Genomic DNA, 11829 nt, shown 5'->3' with positions numbered 1-11829 from the left:
TTATCTAGGACTGTATCTGGAGCTCCTTAAGCCTCTAGGGACTTCAGTCTGCCCTCTGCTTTCTGGACTTTGCAATGTGGTCTTTCCTGGATTGCCCTGCAGGCAAGACATGAAGTGGTTAATATATATGTTCACACTCTAAAGGATTAGTCATGCATTTTCTGGGACCTTGCAGGTATATTGCACAGGTCTGCCTGCCAGCTCCAGAAGAACTTTCAAGCAGAATTCATGGTCCGAGTTTCAGCTTACTCTGAGTATGGAGAGTCCCTCTTTCTGTGGAGAGGCTGAGGTGAAACAAGGGTGCTAGATCAAATCAGAGAAACAGTTTCCCATAGAGCCTGGGCTTTCTAGCTGATAGCATCCCAGAGTTAATAACATGGGTCATGTTATTTGCTGTCTGGGTTACTCCCTCTTCTGCTTCCATTTCTCCAAGGGTTTGTCTATTTAATTACTGTCTACTCTTTCAGCCCACAGGGATCCCACTAGTGTGGATGTCCTAGGACAGCAGGACATGCTGAGTTACTGCTTCCGGTATGATGTGGCATGTGCCACCTGAAAAGTCACATCTCAGTGACCTGGAATACTGATGCTGCGTCAGATGTCAGGCTGGATTTCAGGACTAACTGCAGCCCAATCTATGTCACATTCTGATGGCCATTTCGCTGTGAATTCTTTGGGGTGTTTGATTAATTCTGACTGTCTTAATCCAGCATTTTTCTTGCTTTTATAAAAGAATGAAAACAAAATATAAATCATAAATCTGGCTCATTTGGTCTGTGTTTGGACTCTGTGACAGAGAGAGCAGAAGCAAACCCTAACAGAAAGAGTGTGTCTGAGAGATGTATCTGGTATTCATTTCTTCTAGCACTGGAGCCCCCTCCAGCAGCACCCTGCAGCCACTAGTATGGGGTGAGAACTCCAAGCCCTGCATGGAGACTGATCCCACTGAGCATCATCACAGATGTAGCTGAGCAATGAGGTCTTGGCTGATTCTGCACTTTACATGGGCATAAAGTAAATCTATCCTTCTGTGCATCTCACATATTCACTTCTGTCCTCTTAGCATAGAAAGAAGAAGGGTAGTAATTCTAGTTTCTGCGCCTCCTGTGAAGTTGTATCTTGCCCAGGACAATTCAAACATGAGTTGTAGGGCAGGGACAGTGCCCCAGAGCTGAACTCTCCCCCATAATGAGCTACTGGAGAGCAAACAGGGTCTCATGTCAGAATTCAGCATCCATTGCTGCTTTTTAAAATTAAACCTCATGCAGATGACACCAAGCTGAATGGTATGATCGATATGCCAGAGGGATGGGATGTCATCCAGAGGGATCTGGACAAGCTGGAGAAGTGGGCCCAGGTAAACCTCAGGAGATTCAACAAGTCCAAGTGCAAGGTCCTACACCTGGATCAAGACAATCCCCATTATCATTATGGGCTGGGGAATGATATTTACCTGACAGAGGAAACACCATGGTCAGTCAGATGGTTTTTCCAGAGTGAGGCTCATCCTTTGTACTCTGGGTCTGCTGATCCCTGTGATTTACCCAAATGTGGGAAACTCAGCTGCATAATTTGTGGTAGTGGGGGTTAATTTTTTCTTTTCAGACTTCATTCTCTTCAGGAATCTGATCAATATTCAAGGACCATCTCCTCCAAGCCCAGGAGCAGTGCATCCTAAGAGGGAAGACATGGATGAAAAGACATGGGTGAACAAAGTGCTCCTAGACTTACTTGGGGGAAAAAAAAGGAGAGTCTATAAGCAATGGAAGCAAGAACAGGCCACATGGGAAGACTACAAAGAAGTTGTCTGAGGAGCCAGGGATCAGGTTAGGAAATCAGAAGTGCAGATAGAACTAAATTTGGCTAGGGACATAAAAAGGAATAAGAAGAATTCGAGTACATCATGGTCAAAAAGTTGGCTAAGGAGGATGTGGGGCCTCTCCAAAAGGAATGTGGAGACCTGGTCACGAGGGATAAGGAGAAAGCTGAGATACTCAGTGACTATTTTGCCTCAGTGCTCACTGGCAAGGGCTCTAGATGCACTGCCCAAGCTCCAGAAGATACAAGTAAGGAGTGGGAAAAGGAAGATCCACCCACTATAAGCAAAGATCAGGTTCAAGACCATTTAAAGATCCTGAAGGTTCACAGAAAAGGGGGAACATAACCCCCACCTTCCAAAAGAGAGAAAAGGAAGACCTCAGAAGCTATAGGCCAGTTGTTAGTCACACCTCTGTGCCTGGTGAGATCATAGAGCAGATCCTCCTGAAGGCCTTGCTAAGGCATATGGAAAATGAAGAAGAGGTGATTGGTGTTAACTAACATGACTTTGCCAAAGGCAAACCGTGCCTTATGAACTTGATGGTTTTCTATGACGGAGTTACAGCATCAGTGGATAAGGGAAGAGCACCTGATGTCATCTACCTGGCCTTGTGTAAAGCATTTGGTATCCTGCATGACATCCCAGTCACCAAGTTGGAAAAACACAGATGTGAGGCGCAGACCACTTGCTGGATAAGGAACTGGCTGGGTGATTACACTGAGAGAGCTGCAGTCGATGGCTCAATGTCCAAATGGAGACCAGTGGCAAGTGGTGTCCCTCAGAGGTCATACTGGAACCAGTGCTATTTAACATCTTTGTCAGCAACATGGACAGTGGGATGGATTGAGTGCAGGTTTCTGCATGACACCAAGCAGTGTAGTCTGGTTGACACCCTGGAGGGATACCATCCAGAGGGGCTTAGGCTTAAGAGGCAGGCCCAAGCCAATCTCATGAAGTTCAACAAGGCCAAGTGCAAGGTCCTACGCCTAGGTCAGGGCAATCCTAAGCACAAATACAGGCTGTGTGAGGAGTGGATTGAGAGCTCTCTTGAGGAGAGGGACGTGGGGGGGCTGTCAGTTAATGAAAATCTCAATGTGAGCTGGCACTGTGCACTTGCAGCCCAGAAGGTCAACTATGTCCTGGGCTGTATCAAAAGAAGAAGTGTGACCAGCAGGACAAGGGATGAGATTCTTCCCTTCTATTCTGCTCCTGTGAGACCCCACCTGGAGTACTATGTCCACTCCTGGTGTCCCCAACATAAGAACACTGAACTGCTAGAGCAGATCCAGAGGAGGGCCAAGAAGATGATCAGAGGTCTGGAGCACCTCCCCTCTGGGGACAGGCTGTGAGAGTTGGGGCTGTTCAGCCTGGAGAAAAGAAACAGGCAGGGAAATCTGCCATGGATTGAGTTGAATCTGTTGCTGATATTCAACATCATGCTGCTGTCATGCTAGCTTCAAAATGAAAGTGCTGACTGGAGCAAAGTATCATGGGGCTTGAAGTTCAGATTGTAACATGAGAAGCTTCCTGGTCTGGTTGCTGCTTCTGGTTTTGGGGTTGTTGGTCTTTTCCACTGGGCACATTGCAGGTCAGAGGGTGGGGACAGGTTGCTGGCTTCTGCTACTTTTCTGCAAATAAGCTAAGGTGATTGCACATTGGATCATTTCCTGTAAATTTTTAATCTCAACTCTTCATCTCAATCTGGAGGGTTTTTTTGCGTTTTACTTTCCTTCCCATCTCTGTGGAGTGAGAGGGGGGATTTATGAGAACAGGCCGTGTTAATCCAGGACAGTCCATCTTTGTTGTCTGTTGTGGGGTTTGACAAGCAAGCTGTCTTAATCAAGACAGTCGATTTTGGCAGGAGATGAAAGGGTTGAGATAACAATAAGTGAGATAACGAGAGGATTCGATTAGGGCTTGAGGCTTGTTAGGAGAGTTTTATATACAAGTTTTTTTTCTCATGGTATGTTCACTACGTTGATGCATTTGCTTTCTGGGGGTGGCTGGGGCTGATGCGCTGAGGTCCTGTGTGTGCTCTGTGACCTCAGGGGAATGACTTAGTGCTGTGCTGGTTACTGGCAGGCCAGGTTGTTTTGTCCAGTGATGCAGGTCTTTCTCAAGAATACCACCTGGAGATCTGCCCTGGGGCTGGATAATTATGAGTGGCAGGGTATGTGGGAGAGTATGGTCAAGTGCCTAGGACAGTGGTCACTGCCAGTGCATTGGCATTTCACCCCTGAACAAGTGCAAAATACTGGTGAGCTGGTGAAATGTTCGGGAAAAGTTTGTTGACAGCCTGGAAGTTCCTGAGAGACAGAAATCACTGTGATGTCTTGGGGCGTGGCCTGTGTTTATCAAACCCTTTTTATCACTGTTCAGAGCACTCGGGAGCAAGAGAAGGTGTCTAGACCTACAGACTGGTGTGCATGGCAGCTACGCCACAGAACCAGCAAGGAAAAAGAAATGTATAAGGGAAGTAGCTCATCTGGCAAAGGATGAGGATGAATCAAGGTCATCACAGGAACAGGAAGAAGAGTCAGGGATGTTCACTTGGTCTTTATCTCTGGCCTTGGAAGATGACCAAGGACAAACAGTGGAAGAAATTACTATCAGGCCTCGGCAATGCGAGGGAAGTCTCTCTTCTCACATACAGGTCTGTGTGTCAGCTGTGAAGGAACTGCCCTGAAAGGTCAAGTGAATCCAACAGAACATGTTCTATTTCCCACCTCTATGGCCCTGTGTTTCAGCCATGAGGAGCAGGCACTTCCCTGTCTGTGGGAGAGGATCTGGGAGATACACACCTGTGTTTTCACTTACGTGACCATATGGAGAGCATGAGGAAGTGGGATGGAAAACCCACTCCAGTCCTAGCTGTGTGAGTATGTGAGCTACAAGGAAATTCTCCCCAGAAGAACTCTGCTCCAGTTTCCAGTGGAAGATTACCCAAAAAAGAGCAGACAAACTGAGGATCCCAAAGCATCTTCACAAAACACAAGTGATTCCAGTCAGAATTAGAGGGGCTCTGCCTCTAACCGGGTGGAGGAGAGGGACAACTGGGTTCATTGGACTATGTGGATCTGATGGCTTGGTAAGTTGAACCAAGAAGAGTACAAAGCTTTAGTAAATACAGGCACAGAGTGCAGTCTGATGCCATCAAACTGCAAGGAGTGGAACCCATCTGTGTTTCTGGTGTGACAGGGGGATCCCAGCAGCTGGTTGTGTTGGAAGCAGAGCACTGGGATGCAAGCCACAGTTTGCTTACACTTGAAGGGGTGGAAGGTGTGTCGGTGTGAGCTGAAATTCCCCCCCCACCGACAATAACCAGGCTAGCTCAGTCTGGAAGCAAATGAAAAGCTGTATTTACAAGCAGAGTCTAAAATCTACAATGAAATGCAATGAATATGTACAAATATACAAAATTCACAACATTCACAAATATATACAATCAACAGAAAAAGCACAATATATCTCCCTTTGCTTCCCCCCAAGGGGACCCTCCCAAAGGGGCCTCTCTCTCCCAGGAGCTTCCCCCAGACCCCCCTGGACAGAGAAGCAGAGTTAGTTAAGCAGAAAGTTGTTAACTTAGCTGCCAAGGTCAGTGTGTTATCTTCAGCCAGAAGAGAAGAAGAAACAGCAGCCAGACAGCCCAGCAACTGCCCCCACTGCAGAACGCAGAATGTGCAGAATGCCTACTTTGTTTTGGGTAATAGTTCTTAAACATTTCTATCTATCCAATGGAAGTGTTTAGAACAATCGTTATTTTGCTTTCTTACACCCAATAGTGACTTATTTACATTCTTTCACTTTCTCTGTTCTGAACTTTGCAAGGAAAAATTAAAAAGACAGTTTCAAACCATCACAGAAGGAGTTGCTGAAATTGACTGCCCCAGGGGTGGAAACACAGCCCCACCATTTGGACTGGTCATGGACTAATCCAGACTATGCTGGAACGAGGTGGAGCTCCAGGGCATCTGCACTGAGAAGTATCCTGTGTAGCGCAAATCTATCTCGTTTTCAGTGAGAATGGATGGTGAATTATGTATGATGTGTGTTGTGTGATGTTAATTGCTGCTGGGCATGACATAGATGACATAGAACAAGGGGTGGAGAATGTCATGGGTGGAGTTGAGTCTGCTGCTGATATTCAATATCATGCTGCTGTCATGCCAGCTTCAAAATGGAAGTGCTGACTGGAGCAAAGTGTTATGGGGCTTGAAGTTCAGATTGTAACATGAGAGGCTTCCTGTTCTGGTTGCTGCTTCTTGGTTTTGGGGTGGTGGTCTTTTCCACTGGGCAGGCTGCAGGGAGAAGTCACTGGCTTCTGCTGCTGTTTATACATTTTTGCTTCACTTTTCTGCAAATAGGCTACAGTAATTGTGCATTGTATTGTTTCCAGTAAAACTCCTTACATAAATCTAAAGCAGTTGTTTGGTGTATGTTACTTTCCTTTCTGTCTTTGTGGGGAGGGTGGGGAGGCTTGTGAAAGGGAGTTGTGTTAACCCAGGACAGAACCTTATAGCAGCCTTCCAGTACCTGAAGGGGCCCTACAAGAAAGCTGAGAAGGGACTTTTTACAAAGGCTTGTTGCAATAGGACAAGAGGGAATGGATTGTAGCTTGAGGAGTGTGGATTAGACTAGATATTCGAAAGGGTGGTGAGACAATGGAACAGGTTGCCCAGGGAGATCATGGATGCCTTCTCCCTGGAGGTGTTCAAGGCCAGCTTGGATGAGGCCTTGAGCAACGTGGTCTAGTGGCAGGTGTCCCTGCCCATGGCAGGGTGGGTTTGGAACCAGATGATCTTTAAGGTACTTTCCAACCTAAACCATAGAATCATTCTATAACTCTACGAAATGATTGAGAGCAGCCCTGCAGAGAAGAACTTGAGGGTGCTGGTGGATGAAAAGTTGGACATGAACCAACAGCATCCACTTGCAGTCCAGAAGGCAAATCACATACAGGATTGCATCAAAAGAAGCAGAGAGAGATGATTCTGACACTCTGCTCTGGTAAGACCTTAACTAGAGTACTGTATTCTGGGGCCCTCAACAAAAGGACATGGAGAGGGTCCAGAGGAGGGCCACAAAAATGATTAGAATGATTGGAGCACCTCTCCTCTAAGAAGACATGCTGGGAGAAGAGAAGGCTCTGGGGAGACCTTATAGTGGTGTGGTGGGTTGAAATCACCCCCCCAAAATAAAATTGCCAGACCAGCTCAGTTGGAAAGCAAATGAAGCTATATTTACAAGCAAAACTACAATCTAGAAATATGAAATGGAATGAGTATGTACAAAATATACAATATTTACATGTAATTGCCAACAGCTTTCCCCTCTCTCCCTTCCAGACAAGGGAAAAAGGAAGAGGAGAAAAGCAGACAATAGCTTGTTAGTACGTAGCCACAGCAAGAACGCAGCCAAGGTCAGCGTGCCAGCAGAAGCACCAGCTAGTATCTGCTAGAGTGAAGAAGCCGAAAAGAGAGTTAGTTTATACAACTAACTTTTTCTTAATTACCAGCCCAATGGGATTATTTAGACCTTACCATTATTTGCCCTTTCACATCCAATGGCAATTTATTTACATTCTACCACTTTCTACTCAATCTGTGGAAAAATTTTCTATCATCAGCCTAAAACTGCCATAAGTGGCCTTCCAGTACTTGAAGGTGGCCTACAAGAAAGCTGGGAAAGGGCTTTTTACAAAGTTGCATATCACTGTGATGAGTGACGATGATATAGATTGAGATTTAGCTTGGACATTAGGAAGTTCTTTACTATGATGGTGGCAGAACACTGGAACATGTTGCCCTGGGAGGCTGTGGAGGCCCCATCCCTGGAGACATTCAAAGGTATGCTTGATAGGGCTCTGAGCAACCTGATCTAGTTGAGGATGTCACTGCTTACTGCACAGGAGTTGAACTAGCTGACCTCTAAAGGTCACTTACAACCCATTGCATTCTATGATTTAAGGAAGTCCAGCTTGTGATCTCTTATCTTCAAATGGGTCTCAAACAGGGAGGTCTCCAAAGACCCCTCCCCCCTAGAGCTGGCTGTAAGAGTGTGATGGCAAAGTCAGGCTTAGGAGAGGAAGGTCTGAGAGCAGGGCAGAGGTTGAGGGTCTGGTTTGAGCTAGAGCTCTGAAAGTTGAGGAGCCGCTTGGGTCACAACAACCCCATGAACACTCCATGCCTGGGGAAGTGTGACTGGAAAGCTGCCCAGCAGAGAAAGACCTGGGGGTATTGATCGACAGCTGGCTGAATATGAGTGTGTGCTGAGGTGGCCAAGAATGCCAGCAGCATCCTGATCTCTGTCAGGACCAGCAAGACCAGGGAAATGATTATCCCTCTGGACTCATCACTGCTGAGGCCACACCTTGAGTTCTGTGTTCAGTTTCAGGGCCCTCACTACAAAAACGACATTGAGGTACTGGAGCAGACCCAGAAAAGGTCAATGAAGCTGCTGAACAGTTTGGAGAACAGGTAGTGTGAGGAGCGGCTGAGGCAACTGGGGTTGTTTAGTCTGGAGAATAGGAGGCTGAGGGGAAAACTTCTTACTGTCTTCAGCTGCCTCAAAGGAGGTTGTAGCCAGGTGAGTTTTGGTCTCTTCTCCCTAGTAACAAGTGATACGACAAGAGTAAATGGCCTGAGGTTGCACCAGGTTTAGGTTGGATATTAGAGGAAACTTCTTCACTGAAAGGATTCTCAACCACTGAACAAGCTCTCCAGGGGTGCAGTTGAATCCCCATCCCTAGTGGTTGAATCTGCATTCCTCTGAGTTTTAAAGATGCAGAGATGTGGGGACACGTCGTAGCACCAGACTCACCAAGTTAGATAATGGTTGTACTCAATGATATTAAAGGTCATTTCCAATGAAAATGGTTCTATGATTCTATAAGTTCTCCAGCTCATACCCCACAGCAAGAATGGGATCTGTGGTGGTTTAAAGGGAGCAATTTGGAAAGTGTGTTTAAATGTCATCTTTGAAATGTTGGAGTAACCCTGAAGTCCCAGCAAACCCCCTTTGTGAGGCAAAGACACAAGCACTGCAAGTTCTTCTGGTTAAGAGTGAACATTCTCCATAACACATCAAGGAGTCTGCCAGTGAGGCAGGTTGCTGAGAGACAGCTCTGTGATTCAGGTGCAGATTGACAGGACAAGAATGTATGCAGAAATTCAGCACAGCCATTGGGTATTACCTGTGCCTTAAGCTGTGCCAGAAGTGGCTGTGATGAGGTTGGCTTCATTCCAGGTGTCACTTTCTCCCTCCTTCTGACCTTTGTTTGAACAGGTGCTTTTTCCTTCTCTGTGTTCAATTCTCTCAGCATTCCATCAGCAATGCAGATCCCAGCCCTGCAAGAACAGGATTTTTTTCAGAATACTGTCTTCACAGAATCATAGAATGGTAGGGGTTGGAAAGGACCTCTGAATGTCCTTTAGTCCAACTCGCCCTACTAAAGCAGGATCACCCAGAGTAAATCACACAGGAACATGCCTGAGTGGGTTTGGAATGCCTTCAGAGAAAGAGACTGCAACTTTGCTGGGCAGCCTGCTCCAGTGCTCTGCCACTCTTAAAAGGAAGACTTTTTTCCTTCTGTTTAGGTGGAACCTCCTGTATTCTAGTTTGTGTCTATTGCCCTTTTTCCTGTCACTGGACACCACTGAAATCGTTCCATTGTTCTGACACTCACTCTTTAGATACTGATAAAGTTCTGTGATTCTGTGGTAAGTATTCACAGGATCCTGCCTCATTCTCCTCTCCTCCAGGCTAAAAAGCCCCATGTCTCTCAGCCTTTCCTTATAAGGTAAATGTTCCATCCCCCTTTCCATCTTACTGGCTCTCCACTGAATTCTCTCCAGTAGTTTCTTGTCCATCTTGAACTGTGGAGCCCAGAACTGGACATGGTATTCCAGATAATGCCTCACCAGGGCAGAGTGGCGTGGGAGGAGACTCTTGGTTGACCCAAAACTTTTCAAGAGAAACTTCTCAGATACTGCAGATTTCTTTGCAAATGCCTCCTTCCCTTCCTTGCCTTTACCTCTGGAAATGTCTGTCTTTGTTAGTATTAAAAAGCAGAGCTGGAGCTAGTCAGGCCTGTAGCTGGTATTTGTACTTAAAAAGCATTAAAGGCTAGAGAGGGGGAGGGACCCCACTTGACACTCCTTATGCCACCATGTTCTAATCATTTTAGCAAAGCTCAGGCAACAGGGCTGATAAAAGTCACAGAGGGTGTTTTTTGAGAAAGCAACTGCTGCAGTGGTCATACACACATGTATTCTACCTACCCCTTACTGACACCAGAAGGAGTAGCTCATGCTTGAGCCCATTACTGCAGGAGAAGTTCACACACACACACACAAAGCCCACTCAGTCACATATGTGTACATTTACACTCAAAATTGAGCATACTAACATTTTTTATTCAATATTAATTGCAATTTCAATTCCCGCTTTTTAAATATCTTCTGTGTCCTTCAAAATGTTCTTTTTTGGTTTTAACCTGTAGTACCTGTGGTGTCTGGTCACATCAGAGAGCATTTGAAGGGATGTGGCTCCAGGAGAATTTGAAGATAGAAAAAAAAAACACCCAGTTTTGTACAAAACACGTTGGTTTCTTTGTGGTCTAAACTTCCATCTTCTCTGCTTAGAGCAGGAGGTGTCAAGCATCACATAAAAACATACAATAGAATGATTAAGGTTGGAAAAGATCTCTGAGATCATGAAGTCCAACTGTCAACCCAGCATTACCATGACCACTAAACCATGTGCTGAGGTGCCACATTTTTTAACACCTCCAAAGATGGTGACTTCCATCACACTTATTTATCATTCACAAAACTGAGGAATTCAAGTGATTCAGCATGGAGACTTAGTGGTGAATGTGCCTCCATCTAGCTTGTAATCATCTTTGCTGCTTGAGCACAGAGGACTGCTTACCTCCAGGGACACAAATCCAGCCTCAGCTTCATGTGTGGCTCTTGGCCTGTCTCTGAGACAAGTGATCAATGGGTCTCTCTGCTGGGGAAAGGTCTCAGCACGTAACAATAATTAGGTGCTCTATATACTGCCACAAGAGCCCTGCTAAGAGGTGTTCTGTTCCTGAGTGCCTCTTGGCTACTAGCGGCTGGTCACCATGCCCATAATGGGAGGTGGATATAGGGCTGAATCGGAACGGTCATGTGCACCAAACCTGTGGCTGGTTTTGCTGCTCCAGCCTTTATTTCACTCTGCTTCATTGTCTGGGAGCTGGATTGAGTTGATTGCTCAGAATGTAGGTTTCCAATTAGTGCTAAATCCAGAACTTCCTAGGTTTTTATGGGTCCACTCTCAGAAAACAGCTGCTGGAGTCAGTAGGGGCTAGGACTCTTAATACCTTTGCCCTTGTAAGTCCCTGTGCTGTCATGTGGGATCTGCCTTTAGAACTCCTGTGGATCTACTGTGAACAAACAAGTGTCAGCAGGGATTGTTCAGCAGGCACTGTCTGTACTTTTTTAGACCCATGCAAATAAATGAAGGGCAGCCCAGTGCCAGAGAATGACTCATGTTCTTGCCCCGGTTCCTGTTCCCTTGTTTATCCAGGTGCACTTACACCTTTTTCTCAGCCATTGGCACCCACAGATCTGAGCTGCATGAAGCCTAAGGCAGGAGAAAGAGGAGATGGAGGCATTGTATCTGCCTGCTATGGGTGTGGGTGTGGGTGTGGAAAAAAAAGCCCCAGACCTTAGTTTCCTTGTTATGCATCTGTCTTTTCTAAAGAAAAGGAAAATACTGCCTGGCTCTACATATTTAAGAGCTCGGTTTGCTACTGGAGGATAAATTAGAGGTACATTTTGAGATGAAAAGGGCATTGCACCACAACAGAAGATCTTCCTTATTTTAAGAATAAGCAGTTTCAAGAATCAGATTTTCTTTTTGATTATTGTAGATACTCAGGGAAAAGTTCTGAAGCTAAACACAGCTTTACAACTACATCTCTACAGCTACCTGAAAGGAGGTTGTAACAGGGTGGGGATTTG

The 11829-nt window shown here is 45.8% G+C and overlaps 1 non-coding gene across 1 annotated transcript; it reads left to right on the top strand.

The window, feature by feature from the left end:
- The first annotated feature begins 1445 nt into the window (after positions 1 to 1445).
- Positions 1446 to 1603, top strand: LOC128975134 (U1 spliceosomal RNA). Its single transcript, XR_008489351.1, has one exon. It is a non-coding gene; the product is annotated as a U1 spliceosomal RNA (small nuclear RNA).
- The last annotated feature ends 10226 nt before the right edge of the window (positions 1604 to 11829 follow it).

The sequence above is a fragment of the Indicator indicator genome, chromosome 1, assembly GCF_027791375.1.
Source record: "Indicator indicator isolate 239-I01 chromosome 1, UM_Iind_1.1, whole genome shotgun sequence".
In the NCBI taxonomy this organism is placed as follows: Eukaryota; Metazoa; Chordata; class Aves; order Piciformes; family Indicatoridae; genus Indicator; species Indicator indicator.
This window is presented reverse-complemented; position numbering and strand designations above follow the sequence as displayed.